Below are 26,114 nucleotides of genomic sequence, written 5' to 3'. Positions count from 1 at the left end.
ATTTCCCCATCAAACCAGTTTTATTGGATATAAATATCTAATTATTTGTACCAGGCCCTGGAATGCCAGACGTTTTGCAGCTTTTATAACATGTGTAGGAGTCTTTACAAACGACATATATATAACTATACACACACATATATCTTTATATATATAGTTATATATATATGACTATATATTAATGAACCTGATTTGAATTTCATCTGAATTTTTTGCTTAGTGAGCAGTTTTTTTGTTTTTTCTTCCCAAACTGGAAAAGAAATAGAACATTTTGGTGCTGCTCAGACCCTCTTTGGGGGGGGGGGGGCATTTCCTGAGACCTAACATGCCTGATCCAGAAAGCTCAGGGGAAAGGGACACCACACCACTCTGCAATGACACACATGCCCGCGCCCCCCACGGCCACTCGGCGGCTCTGAAACGCACAGTGGCTCACAGCCCTTCACCACCACAGGGCCCACGGCTGCAAGTCAGTGCCTCACACATGACACAAACACCATGTCCCAAACAGACAAACAACAGTATTGACTTTTCAAACACAAAGCACACGATTACGCTTCATAGCAACCCCCGTGTCAGCTTTGCACAAACCGTGGAGGGCGACAAAGAACCGGGCAGAGGGGCAGGGAGGGGGGAGGGGGAGGGGGAGAAAGGGGAAGTTGTCTCGTGGAGAATAATGTGGATCAGCCTGTCATCTGGAGACCCATCTTCATCTAGAATTAATGCACTAAAGTTCTTTTGTTTTTCCCCTAAATGGTTTTAAAGAGACAGCGAATGCTCCGTCCGGACCCGGGGGCTTGGTGTGCAGCTGGTCCAGGCTCTGGAAAGTGAACAGGCGGCCCATTCTAGCCAGGCCTGAGTCCATTATCTTTCCATCCCTGCCCCACCCTGGGGCCGCCTTGTCTTCTCCCAACTTCTAAAAAGAAAGTTACAAATCTCTGGCTTTCACGGTTCCCGGCCAATAGACCGTATCACACAGAAGAGAGCAAGAGCCCACGGCTGGGCAAACTGGGGACAGGAGAAGGGGTGCGGCGGGCAGGGGCTGTGAGCAAGGTGCCTGGGTCAGTGCTGGGGGTAGGGGGGCGGCTGGCAGCAGTCTCCTGGAGGCAGTGCTCAGAGAGCGTGCAGGGAGGACGGCAAAGGCCAATTTCCCCCAGACAGGAGTCCCCCAGACAGAAGTCCCCTGAAGCTGAGGACAGAAGGGCAGAGGCGGGGACAGGAGGAGCCTGGGCATCAACCACAGAATTCCGGGGAGGCCCTGAGGGAAATCACGGTCAGGGGAAACTGTCCCTTGAGGCCCAAGGGCCAAAGGAACCATTCCAGTTTGAGTGATATTTGGGGAGACTCTAGCCCAAGGCTGGCTGTCCGCATGGGTGGCGAGAAGGAAACCAACCACATCTCCAAATGCCTCTGTCTCACACCTACAGATTCATGGGGAGAAAGGGCTCAAGATTCAGCAGAGCTCTAGGCCTCTACCGAGAACCTTCTGAGAATGCCGCACACCCTCTGCTTAGAGACCCGTACTCAGGGGGCTGGGCTGGGGGCCGAGGAGCCGAGAACAAACAGCAGCAACAGGAACAGAGTTGAGCCATTTTAATTATTCATATGCCAGATGGATTCTTTTCCTGCCTTTTTTTTTTTCCTATAAAAATAAGGAGGATGGGGGGGGGAGTAGGTCTTACGACAGTCTCCCAAATGGGGGGAGGAAGGGGAAAGGGAGAAAACATAGAAATCAAATCCCTCATTTGTGCCCAGCCCCTTCCCTGGAGACCTCTGGTCTCCTGACGGGAGGGCAGGAGGGACGGGATGCCCTGTCAGAGAGACATCAGAGGTGTCATTTAGGTTCTCTACGAGCAGAGAGCAAGAAGCAAGGAAAATGGTTGAAGGCAGGGAGGGAGAGAGAGAGAGAGGAGCACGGAGCATGGGGTGGAGGGGGGAGGCAGGCAGAAGAGGGTTCCGACCTTCTGTGAAGGATATAAAAAATCCAGCCGCCTCGGGGGACACCCAACTATCTAGCATATTGCTGTTAAAATGTCTGCAAAATTTAATACACTTGGCATGCCATCTAATCAGTCCTTGGAAACTCGGGCACTCTCTCCCTCCTATAGTCAGACCGCCTCAGACCTCACGCCTATGGGGTTCCCACCCCCACCCTGTCCCCCGGTTTTAGATAAAATTCTCCCTGCCCCAAACCCAGCTGCTGTGGCTTTCGGGACACGTTTCATCCTGAAGTTCGTCCAAGGTCCAGAATCTAGAAGGTTTTCTAGGAAGCAGGCGGTGCCACAGAGCGAGCCAGGGGTGGGGTCCTGGGGCCAGGACTTTGGTTCCCAGACTTCCTGGGGGTGGGGTGGGGTGCCTCAGTAGGAGAGAGAAAGAATGTGAGGGGCAGGCATGTACTGCCGAGGGAAGATGGTCCCAGGTGGCCAGGCAAAGGCTGCTCCATCCAGGGAAGCCAGCGAGAGCCATTCATTCAGCTCTTCTTTAAGTAGCTGCCCAGCATACAGAGAGCGGTGGCCTCACCAGAATGCACACACACTCCACTGTACGTGTGGACATATGCCTGACTGGGCGCTCTATCAATCTATCTGATATTGCGAAACTTTGGTGAACCTCACAAGATTCTGTGGCTACTCCAAGTCCCCAACAAGCAACCAGGAAGTTTCCACATCAGCCCCAGGAATGGCTGCCTGACCTTCTACCCCAAGCACAGCAATTGGAGCCCAGCAACACTTGGATATCTTGGCAGGTCACCACCTGTTTCAACTTGACAAGGAGAGATCTGTAGAGATCCTACACGGGCCTGGAGATCAATCCCCAAAATCTTCACCCTCCACCCTGGAGGAAATGGAGTTCGTACCAAATCCTCTTTATTCTTTTTTTTAATTTTCCTCACCTCTGACTGACTTAAAGTCTCAGGAGGTCTTAAGGAGGTCTGGAGGACCCTAAGAGACTCAGGGAACCCCAGAAAGTGCGCACTGTGGTAAGGCAGTGGTTCTTCATAAGGTAGGGGTCAGGCGGGACAGGCCAAGAATCGGGAAATCCCAGAGTCCCCTCCATCTGCAGGAGAAAGCCACAGTGGCCAGGGACCCCGAGCACAAGTGACCCCTTGTGAACTTCCCTGCCCCTCACCATGCAGGTGGGATGTTGGCAAATAAGAGAAGGGAACTCAGGGTGTGGAGACAGGGGATGCCACCTGGGCGGGCAACCCACACGGTTACCCAGGGCCCCATGCTCAGCAGGGCACGTGCTATCACTGTTGTGAAATTTTTTTTTTTTAAGATTTATTCGTTTATTTGAGAAAGGGGAGGGGGGAGGAGCAGAGGGAGAGAGAGAGAATCCCAAGCAGACTCCCTGCTGAGCATGGAACCTGTCATAGGGCTCGATCCCAGGACCCTGAGTTCATGACCCAAGCCGAAACCAAGAGTTGGACACCCAACCAACTGAGCCAGCCAGGCGCCCCTGTCATGAAATTCTTAATGATTTAGAACAAAGGGCCCCATATTTTCATTTTGCATCAGGCCCCGCAAATTACGTAGCCGGTCCTGGGTGCAGGTTTTGGGAGATCAGAGGATCTGGATTTGAATCCCAAGGCTCTGCCCTCTATAAGCCAAGTGACATCAGAAAAGCTACTTATTATCTCTGGCTACAGGGAGCCTCGCCTATCAAGTGGGGTGATCACACCTGCTCTCGCGGTGGCTGGGGGAACCAAGAGGGGCAGAGTGGGGGAAGAGCTTTGGGAACATGATTACATGCTCCTATTCAAACACAAGGTGTGCTGACCAAGAGGGAAAAGTGAGGCCAGTTAGTTCATGTTGGTGGTGGCTTCCTCCCACCCCAAGGATGACCTTCCCCCTTGTGGCAAGATGTCTGCTTTCAAAGCAGTGTGGTAGGGAAGCCTCTGGCATGCCCAACCGCTGGCCCCATTCTCAGTTGAAGAAACTGGGACAGAGTCAACAGATGACCGGCCTGTTGTCACAGAGCCGCCTCCAGGCAGGGCAAGGCTGAGGACATACTGTTCCTGCAGTCCAGGCTCTGCTTTGGCCACAGGACACTTGAGATGGGGACAGTGAGAAGGAGAAGGAGGCAGGATTTGGAATGGGAGGACGGAAAGTCTTCATTCCATTCCATCGTACACACACACACACACACACGCAACTTGTGCGTGCATGTGTGCGCGTACACACAGCAAAATTAAAGCTGAGAACTTGGCCAAAAAGAAAAATCCTACCCCTGTTCCATCGAAACTTATTTTAGGGCGGGAGGTAATTGCCAAAGACCCAAATAAAAAGCCAACCACAGGCTGTAAACGGCTCCAAGTCTTTAATTAGACCCCAAGAAAAAATAGTGGCAAAAGGAAAATGAACGTAGAAGGCTCCCTGAGGAGGGAATATGCATGTGGTCCCTTCCCCCCTTCCCAAGGCCAGGGGCTTCGGATAAAGGCTACCCTTTCTGTGGTGGGCACTGGAGTGTTGGCACTGCCCATTGTGAGGGCAGGCACGAAGCCAAGCACGGCACACCCTGGGCGAGGGCCAGGCTTGGTTTTGGGTCCTTCTCCCAGGGCCTTCCTAGGTCCCATTCTGAGGAGGCTGGCCCAATGTTGGGGCGCCATGAGGCCAAAGGGAAGGGGAGCTATTTCTACCAGCCCTCGAGGTGAGGGAGCAAGGAAAGGGGAAAGCTTTGGGTCTGGAATGGCCTTTGACTCACTGAAAGATGTGCCCATCAAGTCACAAGGCCCAGCTCCTTGGCCACCGACCAATCTACCCACATGCCACTGCTCCCATTCCCTGGAGCTGTCCTCCAAGCTGTGACTCTAGACCCTTGTCCCGGGTCCATGTGGAGTTGGGTGGCCCTAAGGTCATGTAGGCAAAGCAGATGTCCCGAGGCCTCTCCTCACATGGTCCCTCCCTGTGAGGGTATGCTCTCAGGAACCCTCGGGGTGACGACGTGCCCAGGCAAGGGAAGCATGCATAGCCCCTGGGCTCCAGGTGGCACTGGCCACCCCATGATTGTTCCCTGAGCCCCTACCCAGCCCTGGCCCTTGGAGGACACAGGGGACCATGGACTAGGGGAGAGGCTGGAAAGGTAAGGGAAGATGGGGGTGTGCAGAGAGAGGTATCTACACTCTTACCCTTCATATAAACAGATGCAACTCAGCAGACTAACTAAATCCCACGGTGGGGGGATCTTGCTAAGCGTCAAGACCAGCATGAACCACACCACGACAGAAGCCATGGCCTGCAGTGATGTCATAATGACAGCTGGTCCCAATGGCAGAAGAGAGGCATTGCACCCCGAACCTGGGGAAGAACCCGGGAGAGGAATGAGCCCCAGCCTGCATCAAGCCAGCGGGCAGAAGAGGGAAGCCTGGCCCCCCCACCTGTGCGGCATGGCAGGATGGCGAGGTGGCTTTGCCACTAAAGCCAGCCTACTACAAGTGGGCGTGTCCAAGGGAGGGAGAGGAAGGCCCTGCCTTACTGCTGGCATCAAAGGCAGCAGGACAACCATGTTGAAGACCCCCGTCCTGCTTTGTCTCACGTCACCCCAGCTGCCACACCCACACCTGGCTCCCCTACCAGAACGGGCACTCACTGTGAGTGGGGTGCACGGTGCTCCCCTGGCTCTCCTCTGCCTCCTGCCTCTTCTAAGCCTAGCCCAGGAGGACGAGCTCCAGAAACTGCACTGAATGGATGGGCCAGCCCTAACCTGCTGCCAACACTACCCTCTGCCGGCGTGGTGGGCCGTGCCCTGCCAGACATGCTGCGTTCTTTACCAGTTTCCTTTCCCAGCTCTCAAACTGAATGTCAGTGACCACAGATTAGCAGCGGCCCAAACAACAATAAGGGCAGTAGCACCTAAGGGGCCCAGACCCTGTTGCGAGCACTGTAGAGTCCACACCACTGCGAAGAAGGTACTGCCGTGTCCATTTTACAGAGGAGGACATCGAGGCTAAGTGTGGTGACGTGATGGCCACACCTCGACCAAGTGTGGGCCTGACTGCAGCCCAGGTGGGCCCGGTTCCAAAGCCTGTCTCTCACCATCAGTCCCTTCTGCCACCCAGTTCTCTAGTCCGACCACTAGTTCTAGGCCTGGCTGACCCCTCCCCGCTGGCAGCTGGGTTCTGATTACTGGTTTAATGCATGTGCCTTGTGCACTCAGACTGTAAAGCGGGTGATAAGCATGACCCCATTCCTAGCTACCCACCATGCCCTGTGGTGAAGGTCAAGGCCTGCATGGCCAGAGCAAGCTGGAAGGTCTTTCCAGGAGGAGAAGCAGGCATGAATCTGACCTTCCAAGGCACCATCCTGGTCAAGTGGGCCTCCCTGCTGGCCCCCTCCTGCTTGCCTTGCTCTGTGAGGCTAGACAGGCTTCCATCCATCAGGACAGGTGGAATTCCTCCCGGACGAGCCCTATGGCCACTACTTCCCAACTTCCTTCCTAGCTTGGGAACGGGATGGGAGAAGCAGTACAAGCTCCTGGCAGAGGCAGCAGGAGTCCTGCTAATTAATTAGCTCTCCGTCTTCCCCGAGTGTTCACCAGACACGACCAGATGGTCCCAGCAACGTGCCCTCTACTCCCGTCCTCCCCTTAAAATGACATGACATCTTCACCTTACACCCCACCTCCATCTTCCCCTTCTCTATTGCAAAACCCCCCAAAGCCCTTTCTCTCCCTCAGTCAGGCCTGGGCCCAGAGAGCCCCAGAAGGACGGGGAGGATAATGAGAACTCTGGTCCAGGTTTGCGGTGGAGAGAGTTCTAAGCAGAGCCAAAGTTTAGACAAGACTCCACTTTCTTTTTGCCATCAAACAATTCAGCTGGGGGGAGGGGGGGGAGGGGACCCAGGGCTGAGTCTGCCCCTATTTCTTGGAAGCGTTAAGAGATGACTCTGTGTCCAAAAAACACTAACTCAAAACCCCAATCAAGGTTGACCGGTGCCCCCCTACCCTGCCCCAGAAGGACACCATATAAAAGCTGCTCCAATCAGAAGCCAAAAGCTCACTGGGGCCTCTGCAGTATCATGGACTCCCATGGGCTCTCTGCTGACATCTCTGGGTCCTAGGTAGGGTGGTGGCCTGCAAGGGACAGAACTGTGCCCTCCAGGTGGCCAGGCTGTGTAGACACATTCACCCAGACATCAAGCAATGGAACAGCAGGGCCCCAGGGCAAGGAGTGAGGGTCAGTCGAGGCTGGAGCCACAGCTGAAAAGCCCTGGTGGGTCCGAGAGGCCCAGGGATGCGGATGGCAACAGGCCCTATTTCGGGAGGCCCCCCAGTGCCCTGGTGCTAGCACCTGTGAGGTGTAGGCTCCAGCCAGTGAACCCAGCTCACTCTTCTGGGCCTTGGTTTTCCCACTTATAAAACGAACCTGAGCTGGATGACCCCTGGGGTCCCAGGAAGCCGGCCGGAGCTGCTGCACGGAGAGGCCGGTAGCAGGCCAGCTCACACGTAGCCCTCGGGAGCTGCCCGCTGCGATTGTTACTGTCATGATTATTAATATTAGCCTCGTTCTCAGGAGCGTCGCTCTTTGTGATTCCAAACATTCTATGGGCCTCCTTTCAGACAGAGCTACAGAGTAACGGGGTAGATATGAGCTTATGGCCTGGAAAAGCCACATTTCCCAAAATGTTTAGCCCAGAATTGAAACTGAGGAGAGAGCGGGTAATGAAGATTTGATTAGAGACTGTGAGGGGTCTGGCCAGGTTTCACGAGCCTGAGCAATCCCGGACTGGCCCACTCGGGCTCTAGGAGGCACCTTCCTCGGAGCGGCCAGAACTCAGACACATGGCTGGATCTTCCAGGCCCACCGTGGAGTTGGGGGGATGATCTTTGGGACGAAACATGATTATCTAGGGCAGCAAGGGTTAACGCTGGGGCTGGGAGAGGCCAGGCAGCACGGAGCACTCCCTGTTTATTAATAAGCTATTTATCACCAGCTTTGCTTTTAATGCCATTTGGGCTTAATGTCGTTAATGAAATATAAATGCCCATGCTAACGATGTGGGTCAGAGGCAGCACGGGCAGCAGACGGCTCGCGAAACAGGGCCAAACCGCCGGGCACGCTGGGGAAGAGGCTGAGAGCTCGGCAGGAGGAAGAGGTTCCCACCGGCTCGGCACCCCCAGCCCCCTCTGCTCCTACGCGCCGTGGGGCTGCACAGCTGGCTGTGCCGGGAAAGGCCGGGAGGAGGGCAGCCCGGGGCTGGGGGAGAGGAGACCTCGAGGGCACTGATGCTGTTAACTCCTAGAGAACGGAGCGGGAGTGAGAGAGCTCCCACCTCGGGGGCACCCCCTGCCTGGCATCAGGCCCCTTGGCTGCAGGAGGCTGGACTACCACCAGCTGGCAGTGGGCCCCTCTCCCCGCCCTGAGCGCCCTGACCACTGGGAACAGAGCCGGGGTGAGAAGGGTCATGAGAGGCAACAGGGAGGATGCCGTAGTAAGGACTCCAATAACGACCACCCTTGGCATGACATCCCAGGCTGCCCGACCCTGCTGGCTCGGGCTCTTCGGCGGCCTTGGGGGTGGGCGCTGAGAGGTCAGCAGATGGGTATTTCTGTCCAGTGCCCCGAGGTCTTAGAACCTGGAGGCGGCCCTGCCTGGCAGGCGGTTGTCCCTGACCTCCTACCTGGCCTGGCCTGGCCCTGCCCACACAGTGGGCCTCCCCGCTGACCTCTCCCTAGGCGCAGAGCAGATAGAGGCCCTTAGCAGAAGATGATCACCTAGCACAGGTGACCCAGCAACTTCACCCCTCTGCAGAGGCCCCAGACTCTTCCCAGACACCAGCACCCCTCCCTGCCATTCCCCCCCACCCCACTGCGGGAGGCGGCCCTGGGACTTCCTTCCCAGCCTGGAGGCCACAGATCCTTCCCGAGGAGACTTGGACTCTACAACGGCCAAGGGCCACCTGGACCCAAATATAGGCTAGAGACTCCTGTAAGCGGCTGACCTTTGCTCCGTCCTCCTCGTCCTGCAGCAGCACGCCAGTGGAGGTCTCTGTGCCCTGGCCCCGACTTGCTCCCCAACGATGCCACCTCTTCCAGAGGGAGTTCCAGGCTGTTCTTGGGAGGGAGCCCAGCAGCCTCCGTCCCTCCCCACTCAGGACCGGCTGAGAAAATGGCAGGACGACCACCGGTGGAATCTGCATTTCAGATAAACCTCGCATGCTTTTTTAGTGTACATCCCCGATATTACATGGAACATACTTCTACTAAAACTTACTTGTGGTTTATCTGAAATGCAAATTTCACTGAGCATCCTGTATTTTTTTTTTCAGTTTTTATTTTAATTCCAGTTCATTAACATACAGTGTTATGTTAGTTTCAGGTGTCCAACACGCAGCCTGTATTTTGATTTGCTAAGTCTGGCCACTCTCTCTCGCTTCTCAGCAGGTAACACCTGGCAGGTGGGTGAGCAGGACTATAGGAGGCAGTGAGGGAGAATGGACATCCCCACCCATCTCGGACAGCAGTCCTCCTTTTAAGAGGCTCTGTTTGTCACTGTCCCCTGCCTCGCCCCGCCCCCACCCTCTCCCCTCAGTGGTCACTACGGCACAGCCCGGTGCCACGGCTCACCTGTGGGGGTCCCCTCTCCCTGCACCCCTCAAAGTCACCTCCGTGTCCCCAAGGAGTACAGGGCTCATTTGCTGGGGCTTGGTGGAGCTCAGCTCAGCGGCTAATCCCCTGGGTGGCTCCTGTCAGATTATTAATTAGCTAAAGCGGATCGGTCCTGGAACAACACGCCTTGGACTTCAGATAAAGCAGGCCAGGGAAGCTGGGCGGGGGGCTGCTTAAAGTGACACGAGCCTGTTTCTGAACCGCTCCCTGAGGAGGACTGAGGGGGCGGGCAGAGGCTAGGGCGGTGGTTTGCAACAGAGCCCTCAGCACTCCCCTCCCCTGCTCAAGCGCCCACACCCAGGAGGCAGCCGGTGCCATGCACCTAGGGACCTGCACCTAACGACCCAGGAGAGGAGGAGTTAGGGTTAGGGTTAGGGTGACAGCTGGGTCTTGCTTTTTAATAAAGAGCTTGTGCCGAATCAGATCGAGTCACCCAGAACTCTTCCAAAAGATTCTTATTTCACTTGGGGTAATGGTGACGAGGCCTGCAGGATCTGGGGTTCCCCCCCCACGTACCCCCATGACCTCACGCAGCATCTCCCAAGTCAGGCTGCTCTTGTGTCTGGGACCTCACACTGGCTGTCCCCTCGATGGGAACGCTCTTCTCCCAGGTATTAAGTAGAGGGCTCACTCCCTCACCTCCGTCCTTACCCAAATGTCACCATCCCAGCGCTGTGTCCCCCAGATGCCACACCTAGAATTATAAACCATCCCTTCTACCGCCGCCATACACTCTCCCCATCCTATCCTCCAAACCTGCTGGTTTTCTCCTGGACACATGTGGCCATCCAACAAATACTGTATTTCTTTATCTCATTTGTCATTTGCCTCCCTCCCCTAAAATGCAAATCCCACAGCACTGGAGTCCTTGCCCTGTTCGTTCACTGCTGTGGTTCGGATCCAGTTCACTGTGTCTCTCAGTGAGACTTGATGAATGGATGAAAGTAAGAAATGAATGACCGAGGTTGAAGGTCAAGATTTGGACCACCACCTCTTCCGGCTCTGAGTCAAGTGTGGCTGAACCCTGGGCTGCCCTGGGGGCTTCCCAGGCACCTGTCTCTCTGAGTCCCCCTTCCTCAGCTCTGCCCCCACAGAGGCAGGTGCTCCTCTCACCTGGTCCTATCATTTCCCCTAAGATGCACTTCCGGCTCTGGGTCACCTGAGGGATGGCCTTGGGGACCCATCTCCCTGCCACACAGACCCTCCCCTCCCAGCTGGGCCTGCTACAGGTTCTGCCCCAGAAGCAGGGGTGGGGGGTGGGGTGGGAGAGAGGGGTGAGGAGAGGGAGCCGGCACTCCCAGCTGCTGCCCGAGCCCAGCTCAGCTGCCGGCAAACTCCTGGGCTTGGATTGTTTTGACTTGAGTCGGTGAAGCTGAAATATTGAGTCACGACGGCCCTAAACTTCATTACCAGCTTTTAGCGCAGATTACTAAGGGAAAAAAGTTGCTTTTAATTGCTTCTCCCGATTAGCATTTCTGGAGAAGAAACTAGTGATTAATTACACCTTCCCATTTCCACTCGCCCAGGCCACAGGGGTCCCAACCCCAGGCTGCCATATGGAGGCTCAGGGGCAGGAAAGGCGCCTGCTCCCTAGGGGCCAGGAAACCAAATCAGAGAGAAAACTCGAGCGGGTAGCGGAAGGTGAGAACATGCCCAGAGTGGACTTACTGGAGAAGCAGTAGCCAGTGGTGTGGCGCGGCCACGCAAGGGTCCCCACACTGGGCTGCCTCAGGCCTCCGTGTGGTGTCCTCTGGGCTGAAGGGCTTTCTAGACCAGCTCTACACCTGGGTGGATTCTGGACTAATAGGGGCCAGGGAAGCCGGGGGAGACAAGCAGGAGCCCCAAGATCTGCGAGAGGACGACGTGTTCACAGCCCCTGGAACGCCTCTCTGGGGGCAACCTCATGGTGCTCCTCCAACAGCAGCAGAGTGCGGTCCCCAAGGTCATGAGGCCCCAAGGTCACGGGGATGGAGGCAGAGCAGAAGTGCTTCCCCCCCTCGTCCACTGGACATTACCCCTCCCAAAGCCGTGGGCCACCGTCCCTTTGGAGCAACCGCGTCACCAGATGAAGAGAGGTCCCGAGGTAGTTCCAGGCAGGCAGGTATGGCTGGCCCTTCCCGAGCCCTCTCCCCTTGGGTCTGTGCCTGGTGGGACCAGGGGCTTCCTCAGTCTGCTAGGAGATAAGGGAGAACTGAGGAAGGAGGCCCAAGGCCGGGGCATCTGCAACATCAGGGCCAAATTCTCACCCCGAATAGAAACCAGAAGGATCCGTGACGTTTCCCAAGCCTTGTAGTTCAGCCATCCCCCCCGAGCACGTAGTTACCCAGGGGTGGCAGAGGGCTTGGGCCCCCAAGTCCCGCAGCCAGCACCTCTCCTGATCCCTGCCCCCCGGCACCCCCACCCCAGCTTGCTTGCCTGGAGCCACCAGCCCCGCATCAGATCAGAGCCTGGGCGGAAGGAGTTAGAACTGTCCAGTCCAGTTAGGAGTGAAGGCCGTGGATCTAGCACAGGCCATGGCGGCAGAAAGCAGAAGAGCCTCCCACGCACGCACAGAAGCACGCGCCTGCCCACCCAGACACACCCTCCCCCGGGGCTCAGCCCAGTGTTCTCATGCTGGCAGACACACCCAGGAAGGCTGGCTGACACCCCCTCGGAGCCAGGCAGAGGCACCAGCTGCCCGCTTGGGACATCCCTGTCACCCCCTGCGAGACGTCGCCAGCCTGCCCTTCTGCTCCCTCCTGTCACTCCCCCTGGAGGTCAAGCCTCCAGAGCTTTCCTGGAGGGCTGAGCTGGCCCATATGGCTGGGAATATGATGCCAACATGGGCAAGTACTCACTGGGGCCCCCACAGCTGGCTGTGACAGCTCCATGCTCCCTCCCACCAGGACTCTGACTTGCTGTTTGGGACACGGATCGGTTCACTGTGATAGCATCACTGTTTGGGGTTGCCCTCCCCGTCTTAGCCCACGCAGATGATACCAAGACCCAGGAAAGTCAAGTCTTGTAACAGAGGCCCAGGAAAAAGGGACAGTGGCCCAAGTCAAATCTGATGGGGAACCTATGGGAATCTACACTGTGACTTGTGAAGAGATTTTTCACGTGCAAAGACTGCTAGGATCCCTGCCCATACATTGGGGCTGGAAGCTGAGCTGGCCCCAGTGGAAATGAGGAGGTCTTAGACGAACCCTCTTCTCGGTCCTGGGTGACCAGATGCCCAACAGGAGATATGCAGAGGCTCAGCCCTTGAGAACACAGATCACATTTAAGACCGCAGTGACAGGAACTATAGGAACTAGAGCCAACCTCAAACCCAGCACTGAGCCCACGGAGCAGAGGCACAAAGCAGGCTCCGGCGTGGTCTTTGGGCCAAAAGGATGGTGAGCTTGGAAATCCCTGCTGAAAACGATGCCAGAGACGAGTGGACCTCTGGCCTTCCCTCCGCACAGTGCCGGCCAAGAGGTGCCTAACCCATTCAGCCACGCTTTCTCAGCAACCAACACTGGGCCCCGGGGGGTGCTTCTCCCTAATCCACAGAACATATGGCCTCTGAAAGCCACGGATAGTTCCTGGCACTGGCAGGGTGGGGGTGTGAGAGGGGAGGAGATGCAGGGCCACATCAGGGCGCCCGGAATCTGGGGCTGGCCTGGCTCCTCTCTTCGCTGTTCGCTCCCACAGCAGGTATTACTCACCCTCCCTCTCTACGCACGGACTCTGCATCCTTCTGCGCTGGTCCACCTCCTCATGTCAGTGCCCACAGTGGCCTCCCCTCTGGCCTCCTGCTTTCTCCCCTTGCCCTTGTGTAATCCATTCTTCCCCCTGCAGCCCCAGCCAGCCTTCCAAAGCAAAACCCAGATCACTTTACCTCCATGTGTAAACCCCTCCGGTGGCTTCCTGTCATCTAAAGAATAAAATGCCAACTTCCCCGGGCCCACCGACCCCTGCAAACCTGGTCCACCTCCCGACCACCGGGACCCTCTTTCTGTTACCAAATGTACTGAGCTCATCCCACCTCAGGGCCTTTAGACCAGTTATTTTCTTTCTGGAATATTCTGCCTGCTCCTCGGATGACTGTTCACTTCCTCTCCTTCCACCTCAGCTAACTGTCACCTCTTCAAAGGGGCCTCCTCTGACTGCCCCCTCACCTCACACCATTTCATCCTCTGTCCATTCTGCCCTAATGGTTTCCTTGTTCCTTTTTTTGTGGATTCCTTGTCTGCCTGCCCAACCAGAGCTCCATGAGAGCCAGGGCTGTCTTGTCCACTCTACCCCCAATGATTGGCAGACACCAGGCCCTTGGTTTCCGCTGATTGAATATAACCAGATCTTATACAGCACAGCCAGAAATGCGGAGAGTCTGAACTAGACAGGAGCAGGCTTGTGGATCAGGCCCAAGTGTAGACTCGCCTCTGGCCCACACTCTGGGGTGGTGAGGAAGGACACCTCTGAGACCACGGGTCAGCCCTGCCACAGACGACGTGGGCCTGCAGCCAAACCCAGTACCTGGGAAGGGGTGGGTGAGCGTGGAAGGGCTTGGCCACGACATTCCCTTTCAGGGCCCTCGGAGTTCCCAAGCCTCGTTATTAAGCCTTAGACGGCCGATGCCAGGATGCAGGAGCCCCACAGGACTCGTGGAGGCCGTTCCCTAGGCCAGCACAGCCCCTGGGAGTCAACAGTGAGTGGAAACTTCAGACAGGGAAAAGCTAATAGGCATGTTTTGCCGAGGGAATGAAGAAAACAAAAAGCCTGCCTCTGAGAACAGAACGGGCAAAATTCCCCCGTAAGGGGGCTCTGCACGCACTTTGGCACCCTGCTTAAGTGGTGGGCCCAGGCGGGGCCAGGAGACCAGCCTGAGGCTTGAAGACACATGGGCCTGCCTTCCCGGGACTCACGATCATCAGAGAGCGGAGTCAAGCAAGAAGAGCCCAAGAAGTGTAGAGACATACAGGTGATTGTGCCGAACACCCGGCAAGACTGCTGCGCCAACAGTCTCAACACCGCCATCAGGGGACGACAGCGGCACGTTTTAAATGTGGACAGACCAACTCCTGGAGCGTGATTGCATTCTAGACACCAGGAAGAAGAGTTTCCGCCACCCAGTTGCTCCACCACAGTAACCCAAGGCGACATTTACATCTGATTTGCAAATCCCTGCCCTGTATCCAAGGCTTCTGCTAGTCCCTGAGGTGGCGCGGCCTGGACTCAAGCAGGCCCACAGCTTTGGGGACCTCTCAAACCCCAGTGGGCACCAACGCACCCATCGCTGCCAAGTGCTTCCTCCCTGCAAGTTCAAAGTCCAGAGCTGCAGAGCCTGGTCACGGAGGGAGGGGCAAGACACACCTGCCCATGGCGCCCACGGGAGGGCACGGCGCTGGTAAGTAAAGTTGGGGCTGCTGACTCCTGTCTGGCGCACACAGGAGGGGTGGCTTGCGGCCTTGCCCTCCCAGACATTCTCTAGACCCTCCGCCTCGGCCCCTGTCCAAACACTGTGCCCGTCAACTTCATCAGCACCCTACCCCCCTGGACTGGTTCCCCCAAAGGAACACTGAATGGCGACCAATACACGGTATGGCACCTGCTGTGTGTCAACCCCCCCGCCACAAAAACCGCCACGTCTGCTACCTGCCCTCAGATATCTGACAGTACCAGCCTCACAGACTACCCATCTCTGGTGTCAGTGACCTGCCTTAGGGGAGGGACAATTTCTGAGCCTGGATCAAAAGTCACCTGAGGGCGTACCTGGGTGGCTCAGTTCGTTGAGTGTCAGACTCTTGATTTCGGCTCAGGTCATGATCTCAGGTGGTGGGACTAAGCCCACCCTTGGGCTCTGGGCGCTACCCTCAGCAGGAGGTCTGCTTGAGACTCTCTCTCTTCCTCTGCCCCTCCCCTGGCTCGCATGCACACACACTTGCTCTTTCTCTCTAAAAAAATGAATAAAATCTTTAGGAAAAAAAAAAAGACCCCTGTGGCTTTTCCTCTAAGGAGGGTCCTGCCTGGGCTGGAGGACCACCCAAGAGAGCTCCAACAAGTCCCATGTGAACTCAGAGCAGCGCCGTGGCCTCTGGACATGCAGGTGGACTGGACCCACTGCTCGCAGAGAGGACGTGCAGAAATGACCCAGAGCTGAGCTCCAGGAGTACTGTCTGCTAGGGCACAGGTCTCGCCCAGAGTACCTGCCTGCTGCTAGCACAGTTTTAATGTCATACAATGGTAATGCTGGGAGCATTCTTAAAGGCCGGTTATTCCAATATCTTTGTTTTACCTGTGGCAAAACCAAGATCCGGAGAGGAGAAAGCAGTGACTCAACGTTAAAGCCAGGGCCAAATACACAGGGTCCTGTTCCTAGGCCAGGGCTTTCACCTAGGGTGCCTGAGCTAGGGTCAGAACCCTCTGAGAAAGGCCTCCTCGGTCCCTTTCCTAAGAAGAAGCCCCCAAACCGGCCAAGCACAGCCCCCCCCCCCATTTCCCAGATGTATCTGGGGAATCAGGAGCAGCTACCTTCGCATCCCAAGAGGCCGGGGTCCGAAGTCCACTCCAATGCTGGAGCTGGGGGTCCCCTTCTACAGGAGGGCTCGACAACCGTGGCGGCCGGAAGGGCAGGTGAGGTGGAAGGGGTCTTTGCCTTCAGTCAGCGAGGTCTGTTTGCCTGCCAAAATGAAAAGGGAGAACAGACTATCAGGCTACAGAGGAGACGCACAAAGCTCCTGCAGAGAGGAGGACAACAGATGGCGTGGTTCCGACATTTTGCACCATAACCAGCCGGCGGTTGCTGCTAAGTGTCTCGGACCCTGCCTGCCGGTCAGCAGACGGCGTCGCTGTGCTGCGTGCCATGCCTGACCCTACAACCAATGCACCCTTTGCACAATCGTTAGCCAATTGCTAAGCAGTTGTCACACCTAACGAAAGAATCAGACAGGTAGAAACCATGATAGGCCAATCAGATGCCACCCCAGGTAGTAACAGAGGGATCACACCCAAGGCTCAGCACCCCGGGTGAAAGGTCAGCCTGACAATGGATCATGCGGACACTGGAAGCCAGATCAGAGCCACGCAACGAACGAAGCCTTGGGCTCCCCAACCTCCGCTCCCTCCTGACTTTCCCTAGGCCAGCTCCCAGCTGCTCCCATGACCCCTCAGTGGCCTTGTGGGAGTCTCTAAAAACGGAATCAACAGGTGTCTCTGCAGCGACCCAGGATGGTCAGTTTGGTTTCTTCTGTCCCCCCCTCCCTCCCTGCCATCCATGCGGGTCCTGTGCCATCTCATCCCCTGGAACAGAACAGAGGGTGCAGGCCCTACCGAGAGGGGGCTGCTGAGATTCATGTGTGATAGGTGTTGGGCCAAAACACTGTGGCCAAAGAAAGTTGGTGCCCTGCTACCGGCAACCTTTGTGTCAATTTAAGCAAATATTGTGGTGTTTCCATGGTGATTCCTGTTTTGAATATCCACTACACTCACTTTTTAAAGGGCTTTTCCTGTTTGCGTTTCAACTTCAAATCTGTAAATATTTTCAGCCTTTTTAGAAAAATCAGCCCATGCGCGTGCAAACACGAATACCGCACCTGACCTCGGTGCACAAGCTCCCAGGCCCGGAGGTCCGACCTCATGGATGGGAGAGTGGGGTGTGGAAACCCCAAGGGGGTTCTCTATCGGCTCCCACACTGCCTCTGCACATGGGGCTGGCATCAGGGAGGGTGGTGGCTGAAATTCCGGTCCTTTCCTTCCCCCCTCGGCCAGGGGGATGGCAGCATCCATGGCGCCTGTGTGCTCCCGGAGCGTGTGAGCGGGCTCAGCCTGACTCTACGGTGTGGCGTGGTGTGGGCAGCGACCCAGCAGGTTCTCAGATGTGGCCCAGCCCTCAGATCCCCGAGCTGCCCTGGAGGGCAGGAACCCCTCCTCTCCTGCCTCCCAAGGTTGGGTTCTAAGTGGAAGGAGTTGTTGGGCTGTGAAGGTGAGAGGTTCCAGCAGCAGCTCCCCCCACCTCTGCTCTGGGGCACTGCCACCATGATGGGCCAGTGACAGTGGCCCGGGGCTTGGATCAGCCCGACTCCCACCCCACCCTTCAGCACCATACAGGGTTAACAGCGGGTTTCCTGGTTTCCATGGATTCCCGCCAGGCCCCTAATGTGAGTTTCGTGTGATTTGGGGGAAGTGGATTTCCTTTGTTTTCCAGTTTGGGAATATTTTTTTCTTTAAAAAAGAGGAAAAAACACTTTAATGGGAACTTCAGGGCCACTGGGAGACTTACTCTTCTGGGCTCTGACATTCCCCTGCCTGTTGGTCCAGAATCCCCCAAACCCCTAGGCAGCCCACCCACCAACCAAATATCTCCAAGCCAAAGAGGAAGAGGTACCTCAGACCACCTACAGCTCCCTGCCCCCAGAATATTCTTCTGCTGGTGGGGCGGGGGTGGGGAGCTCTCTTCCCAATATCCTATCAGAACCGCACCATCCCACCTGAAAGCGAGCGTCTTGTACAGGTGGCTGACACTCTCCCCTTGTAGACAGACACATTTCCCAGGGAAAAGGTCAAGAGAAACACTCCCACCTCCCTGACTCCTGGCAAGGAGCTAGAAGGACCAGAGCCTGACCACACACAAATGGGAATGTGAACGATACCATGCTCTCACGTCCTGGCTCAGAAGGGGATTCCAGCTACAGGAGAAGAGGGTGTTCCAGGCCCTGGTGGGGCCCTTGTCCGGCCTCTTCCAGCTGAGAGAGGGACCTGTCCAGGGCAGAGGGAGCTTCTCACATTGGCAGCCAGAGCAACTGAGGAAAGGGTGTGGCCAGGCCTCTTTCTCCCCCTCCTCCTCAGTCTTCCCCATTCCTGCCATCCTCCAGCCCTGCCAGGGTGTGGCCTTGCTCAGGGACTGTCCCCAAGCAAGTGGCCTGACCTATTTACCAAACCAGGGCACAGGCCTCGGGGCCTGCCATGGACGGGGCCCTCCCACGGCCCAGGCCCCCGGGGCCATGGCGGCAGCAGGAATCTCGGTCAGTAGGTAGAGAGTCCAGAGGACAGAGCTCTCTGGCCAGCAGCTCTGGGGTGAAGGGGTGAGAAGCCATGTGCAGGTACAGAAATAACCCTGGGCCGAGAATCAGAAGACATAGGTCTGAGTCCCAGCTGGGCCACTGAACTCGCGGAGGGCTCTCGGACAGGCCATAAGATCACACCAGGGCCCCACTTCCTCACAGATGGAGGTGACACCTTCTTCCCTCCTACCTAGCAGATGTGGGGTGTCCCCAAGAGATGAGTAAGGTGTTAACAGCGCTCCAGGAATGTTCTTGACTACCACCACTTTCTTCTTCCACACCTCTTCAAGGTAACCTTCCAGAATCCGCTCCAAGCAGGCCCATATGCCTCTCTGCTCTGCTCCTCACGCATCCTTCACTGTGGCATTTAAATCCGTACCGGACTAAAGTAATTTGTTCACGAGTCTGTCTCCACCATTGGGTTTTTAACTCCTCAAGGGCAGAGACCAGGTCCTAATTATCCCTGCGTCCCCAGCACTTAGCACAACAGCTGGCCCACGGTGGGCAGCGTAAGTGTTTGCGGAACTGAACTAGTCCCTGATCTCATGTCACAATCAGAAAGGCCTGGCTCAGCTTCATCCCTTTCCAACGATAGAATACTTCACTGGCCGTTCTTCCTTCTCCACTCCCTCCGGTTCCCCTAAGCCCCAACCTGCATCTTGGTCTTCTCACTCCTCCATTAGCATCATGAACGAATAGCTTCCAAATTCAGGGCACTACTTGGTCACCTGATCCTCCTCTAATGCCCATAAGAACTGACTGAGCACCTACTATGTGACAGAGAGCATGCTGGGAGTGGAGGGCACACCAGACGAGTGGTTTCCGCCCTCTGCCAACAGGCCCACGTGATGCCCTCTATTCGCCAAGCACCGTGCTAAGTGCTGTACATATGTGATCTTGCCAAGTCTTTACAACACGAGGTAGGAAGGATTAGGGTCCCTGTGGATCGATTAGGGAGGGGAGGTACAGAGATATGAAGTGACTTGCCAAAGGTCACACAGCTCAGGCCTGGACTCGGGGCTGACGGGTTCCCAAGCCCAACTCACATGCAAGTTCCCCTTTGTCCCCCCCCCCCCGGGCTCAGCAGCGACCCACACCTAACGCTCTTTCTGCTCCTGCATCTCAGTACTCTTGCCCCCCGACAGGTCTCCCTCAAACCCCCTAGAGCCAGCACAAAGCACCCAGAGATCACAACCAGAGGGAAGACAAAGGTCATGCTTAGGTGTTTCCTTCTGGCTGGGCTGCAAATGGAGGAAGGTGGGGCCTATGGTGAGGTGCCCGGGGAGCAGGAGAAACCCCTGAACCTCCTTGGTAAATGGGGTCCCAGCCGAGGGCATGGCCTTCTGGAGGGAGAAGGGGCCGAGCCGTCCACTGTTGTCATTTGGTGAGATGGGGACAAGAAGGCCACCCGGAAGAGGGCCAATCTGGGTCAGGAGGTTCTGTGGGAGTGGGACAGTTTCCATTTCTCTTCTCCAGAGCAGGGGCAAACTAAGGGGCTTCACCGTAGGGAGGGAGCGGGGTGGGGGGTTGGGCACAGAGATTTCTGCTGCCTCTTCCACACTGGGACCCCCTACTACAAGGCACGTCTGCCTCAGAGATGTGGGACTGAGAAGCAAGGACACAGGAACCCCTGATTTTCATCTGGGTGAACGCGTGTGGCGAGGGCACCCAGCATCTCCCCAAAGGAGAGAAGACAACAGGAGGTGACAGGGAAAGATCTACACCCGAGAGGATAAAGGGTTGAAAGATCAGGCCACGATGGGAAGAGGACAGAGCCCTAATGAGCAGATTTCATAAACCACCCGGAGTGAAAACAAAAACACAGACGTGTGCATTGCCCAACTTCAGGCTGTATGGAAAAGGGGAAAAAAAAAACAATAAAAAAATCCACATCTTAATACAAAAATCCTATGATGTGTTGTGGCACGAAAGTGTTTTTCACTGCATTTTTCCTCTGTGATCTCACGCAGCCTACGACGGGTCCGCCCAAAGCAGCAGGTATCTGACGGTACACAAACAGCAAACACACACGCCACGACCCAAAACAAGGGCAGCATATATTCAAATTGGTCCACGCTGGCATCGCAGGGCTTCGGCTGGCCTCCGGAGATGGCTGCGTTGGCTCTGGGGATGGGCCCCTTGATTTCTGAGGGAGAAAGAAGGCGGGATAGGAACACAGCTGAAATGGAAAGAAACGTGGGGTTCTGAATTCTCAGAACTCCGCAAGCGGAACTCCGGGCCAGCTGCTTATGTGACACTGAAGGTGCTGTCCTGGTGCGGGCTGGGGACAGAGAGGGGACCCACACCCCAGAGGCCCCTCCTGACTCTCACTCACCCCAGTTACTACCCGTCTCCTTTTTGTTCCGCCCCTCCCCCCTTTTAATTGTTGGATGAGTTTACAGAGCTGTGTGCCAAAAACAATCAACTCTAGGGAACAGAGTTCTACAAAAAGGGCGTGTCGCCAGAGGGAGACGGATATCCATGGAAACCACCACCTTTTCAGGGCAGCCTAGGTGAAGCCAGGAGGAGGGGGATGGTGCAGTGGTAGGGAGAGACGCTCCATGCAGAACAGGGCCCCAGAAAATGCTGGGGTTGCCCATGACCCGAAGGAGCCAAGTGAAGTGTGGAGGGTCAGGAGGAAGGAGGGCTGGCCGGAGAGCGCCACGGGGGCAGGGCTGTTGGAATCGCGTGAGCGCACATGTGCAGGCTCACGCACACAGGCCACCCCTGCCAGATCCTGGGGGCAGTGCGACACGGTGGTTTAGTGTACAAGCTCCGGAGCCAGACCATCAGGCATGAATCCAGGCTCTGCCATTTACAGTTTGGGTGACCTTGGGCAAATAACTTGAACCGCTCCGTGCCTCGGTTTCCCCATCTGTAAAATGGAATAATAAATCGAAAAGGCTAAGTGAAGGCGGGAATAAGGGTTTCTAGACCCTGCCACGGTACAGGAAACTAACAGTTGATGTTTATTAAGCAGTACGTACTAAGGCTTTTAATACATTAATACGTTTCATCACGGTAAGAAGCCAATGAGGTGGGTTACTATCTCAACTGGATAGTTGAGAAGCTAAGACTCAGAGAGGGATGTGACCCACCCAAGGTCACACACTCAGGAGTGGTTTGAACCCAGGCCCGTCTGCCACCCTTGCACTATACTGCTTGGCAAGGGGAGGCAGAGGGAAGAGGTTGGGGAGGGAGCGAGGGAGGGATGGGCTTTCAGGAGGTTCTCTTTACAGACTGGACCTGGGTACACAGCAGTGGGACCCAGTCGTGTTTTTCTCAAGCAGCCAAAGGGAAAACAGAAATCCTCCAGTGACTGCAGATGGAAGGAACAAGGAACAGGGAAAAGCTGAGGTGGCCACGTTCTTCAGGAGTTCCCATTCCAGTCCTAACTCGAAGAGGCCCTCTGAATCTCCCCAGTGCCCAGGCGGGCATCTCCAGAATCAAGAGATCTCTAGAGGGAACACAGCAGCACCTCCCAGCCGCAGAGACCCAAAGCCTGGGAAAGGTCTTCCTTCTGGGTCAGAACCCTGTGGACAACCCAACAGTCTGCCTTCCCAGAAGCTGGCCAGACCCCTGGAGGGGATGGGACACAGGCAGGGGGAGCAGAAGGGAGCACAGGCCTCCCCTATCGCGAGGCCAGGCCCTGGGAGGGGGTAAGCTGGAGTCACAGGCTGCCTGCCCTGAGTGGTCTGGTCTTCACCCTGCTCGGAGACGGAGGCCATGCAGGCTTGGTGGCTCAGCCCTTTCTGCCATCGACCACCCAAACTCATTCAGATATTTCCTCTCTCACTTGCTTTTTAAAAAAAATTTAATGTTCTCTATAATTCATCCGTCCCAGAAGATAATCGATAGAGCCCGTAATGAAAATCTGAGCCATATTTTATGATCCGCTGCGAGCAGAAAGGGCCACATCAGCAGGTCCGGTTTTGGCTCTGCCTATCTGTCTTGCCCACTGCTGGGGGGATGACTTCCCCAGCCGGTCCTGCCCACCCACAGCCCCCCACCCAGAGTGCTGCCCTCAGCCACGTGACCAGGGCATGGACCACCCCGCTGGAGAAGAGGCTCGGGCCACAACCCCAGCACCCCGACACTCATTCCACCACCCCACTGCAGGATGCCACCTGCCATCGCGAGGTCTTCCTGAAGCTGCCCTGGACCTGGGACCCCAGCACCCCCGCCCCCTTGCGACCTCACCACCACCTTTAGCCCTCGCCCTTCCCGAAGCCTGAAGACCCTCACTAGAATCTGGAGGCCTGCACCGGCCCCCAACCACGGCATTCATCCCCACCAAGAAAGGCTGCCCGCTCCCTGGGGACTCCCTGAGTGGGGGGGGGGGGTGTCCCCGCGGGGGGGGGGCTTCAAGGTCAGTGGAGGGTGGGTCATTATTTATTTTTACTACCTCAAACACGTCCCTCCTCTCCCTGGTCTGGGCCGTGTGAGGTGACGATGTGGATGAGCCATCCTGAGGGGGACAAACTGGGAGCTCAGGGGAGGCAGCCTCCTCCTGCTCTGCCGGGGCCAACTGGGGGCAAGCAGAGCCCCGCCCCTTGCCCTGGCACTACCACCGGGAGCCAATCAGCAGGCAAGGCTCTGCTCCTCCCAGAACCCCTTGCTGCCTAGCACCAATCAGAGAGTGCCACAGCACCAGGGCCGGGCCAGGCAACCCCAGCAGGCCCAATCAGAGCCCAGAGGACGCTCCGACACCCCAGGAACAAAGCCTCAAGCCAATGAGAAGGGCCACATCATGAACTACTATGCAGCCATCAATACACATTTACCCAAAGCAGGAAAACTCAGATGACTCTGTTGTTTGGAACGCTGTCCAGTAGAACTTTCGGTGCTGTCCGGTGTGGGCTGCCACTGGCTCCGTGTAGCTGCGGAGTCCTTGAATGCGGCGGGGGTGGCTGTGGCACTGAATTTTTTATTCGACTTGATTTTACTTAATTTAAATAGCCGCACGTGGCTAGAGGCTACGGTATTGGGCGGCGCAGGGTTTGAGAATTTCATCGATGTAGAAAAAAAAATTCTTAATAAAAAATTTAAAAGTCTATTATCACAAAGCAGTGGAATAATCATTATTAACTACAATAACAGAAATAGTTAATGTTTACAGGCACTGTGTGCCAGGCTTGGTGCTCAATATTTTATACGGATCCTCACACTGAATCTGACCACCTTCCAAGATGCTGACGATCATTAGCCCCACTCTATAGGTGAGGAAACAGATTCAGCAAGCTTAAGTAACTCACCAAAGTGGCATTGCTGGGTGGCAAAACTGGGCTTCGAACCCAGATCTCTCTATTCCCCTAGCCCATGTGTTTAACGAGCACACTGCATATTTTTAAAATTATTTTCTTCACACTTTCTTTGTATTTTCCAATGAGCCATAAGCATGAGTTACAATCAGGGAGAAAATGTGTTTTTTAAAAAGACTCTAAAAAGAGGCAAATCCTTCCTTCCCTGGTGGGGAGTATAGAGGGAGATTTCTGGGACCCCTGGCCAACTGGGCCTCCTGCATTTGGATGGAGAAAGAGAAGGCAGTGTGGTCATGGGTGCCCCCTGTCCCTCATGCTCCCACTGCCCAGATGCCAGCCCTTAAGAGGCCGGGGGCCCACAGACGATGCGGGGCCTAGGATTCTCCAGCAGCCAGGCTGCCAGCGGCATCCAGTTTCCTCCCAGCCCCACCCGGGAGTCAGTTCCTGACAGGTTTCTCAGCAGTTTTGCAATCACCACCCAGGTCTGCATCTTAAAGAAGGCGGCAGGCCATGGGGCTGTCTGCAAAAGACAACGCACACCATTCTTACCATGGACCACCTTTCCCACTACCTTCTAGGAGAGCCAGGAACTCTGGGCCAGCGGCCCAAGCCTGGGGACATGCTGTCTTCCCTCTGTGGGCATGGAGAGGCTTGTTTTTCCCGGGGGGGGAGGGAAGCAGTCATTGCCTCCCCACTTGGGACTGCATCTAGGCTCAGAATAAGGGTGACGACGAAAATCCTCTTGAAAGGTCTGTGATAAAAGAAGAAGCCCCAGCAAAGAAATGGAACCAGGGAAGATTCCAAGTTGATTTTGCTCTTTTTCCATAGCACCAACTAGGGGGTGCGGAATAGGGAGCGATTACCCCATTCAGTCTGGTTTCCATTTCAGCTCCCCCCCACCTCCTGAGATGCACAGACCGGTTCTCCTTTCGGGGCAGGCAGAATAAATATCCTTACTTAAAAGGGTTTTTATTATTATTATTATTATGGATTTTTGGTTCCCTGCTATCTGCCGTTCTCTGTCATTTCCAATCTACCTTAAGTTCTCCCTTGGATTTATATATTTATTTTTTGGGTTGGTTTCAGGTGCTTCTAGTTTATCAAACAATCAGCCCTGTGAGGTACACTGGGTGTTTCCAGAAATTACATCACAAAAAATCATGCAATTAAAGTGTAAGGGAAAAAAAAACATAGCTGTTGCTTCATTTTGTATTTTAATTAGCGACTTATTGTAAACGTAGACTTTTAAAATGGAGGCGCCTAAGCAAAGCCAGTAAACAAGTTTTTCTAATGAATTAATTTCACCTCTTCCCTCCTCCTCCTCCTCCTCCTCCTCCTCCCCACCGGCCCAACTGTCATCTTCCAGAACTTCTTGGCCCTCTTTTTATCTATTCCACTTCTTCATCCTTGTCCAACATATACCAGAAAAGGAGTACCCCAAAATAAAATTAGGAGCCCCGGCTTGTACAATCACAGAAGAAGCCTCGATGGTGAGCATCTTGGCTGAGGACCCAGCGTGCCGTCTGCCACTGCACCCCTGGCTCCGTCCCCAGCCCTGCAAACCCCTCTCTGCCGGGCCCCAGAGATCCCTCTGCTCCTGTCGGTGCCCTACGCTCAGAAAGGGAGAGAGAGGAAGCCTAGCGCTGTGCTGACTGCCCAGGCAATGGGGAGAGGGTGGAGACACAGAACACCTGTGGCTGCGTATGGAGGGTAGACCACCTGGAGAGCGAGGGAAACCCAAGCCCTGTCCCATTGCCCAGAGGAAGGAAAAGAGGCACAGGGGACAGAAAGAAGAGGGAGCCCGTAGCCAGGGAAAGAGAAGCTGAAATTAGAAGGCTCTGTCTAGGTCACATAGCAGCTCAGAGAAAGGACATCCATCAGTCCCAGGCACCTCCACCCCTGAAGGCTAGATCCAGGCTGCCCCCACTGGTGAAGAACGTTGCTTGCTGTAGAGTCTTGCTCCTCCCTTCCTAGAAAGTTCCCAGCCGGGGAGGGGGGGGGGAGTGGATGGGGAGAGTAAGTTAATCTGTGCCTTTAGCCTAGTTTCTCAAAGAGAAGGCTGAGCATGAGGGACAGAGTTCGCAGGGAAGGTAGACAAGCCCCGGATGTCCTAGAGAAGGGAAGATCCCTGGAAGTTGCCTCTGCCCCAGATCAGAAAGAACATCACTGGGCTCTTGAATGTCGCTGTTCAAGGGGAGTCTCTGAGCCCTCCAGTCATTCATCC

General features: G+C 55.6%; 1 protein-coding gene across 2 annotated transcripts in view; it reads right to left on the bottom strand.

Moving 5' to 3' along the window:
• The window catches only part of CASZ1 (castor zinc finger 1), a 147,857-nt gene that overhangs the window by 99,220 nt on the left and 22,523 nt on the right, over window positions 1-26,114 (bottom strand). Inside the window, exons 1-2 of one of the 2 annotated variants that reach the window (XM_087858731.1) lie at window positions 18,820-19,663; window positions 16,102-16,249 (exon numbers count right to left, since the gene is read on the bottom strand). The gene's annotated coding sequence lies outside the window, so the exon portion shown is untranslated. Of the gene's footprint in view, window positions 1-16,101; window positions 16,250-18,819; window positions 19,664-26,114 lie in introns of those variants that run through there. The other variant, XM_045776893.2, reaches the window with a different exon arrangement.

Source organism: Ursus americanus, chromosome 33, assembly GCF_024610735.1.
Source record: "Ursus americanus isolate L20-20 chromosome 33, mUrsAme1.1.p, whole genome shotgun sequence".
In the NCBI taxonomy this organism is placed as follows: domain Eukaryota; kingdom Metazoa; phylum Chordata; class Mammalia; order Carnivora; family Ursidae; genus Ursus; species Ursus americanus.
Note: the sequence above shows the minus strand (reverse complement) of the source record. Positions and strands in the feature narration are given on the sequence as shown.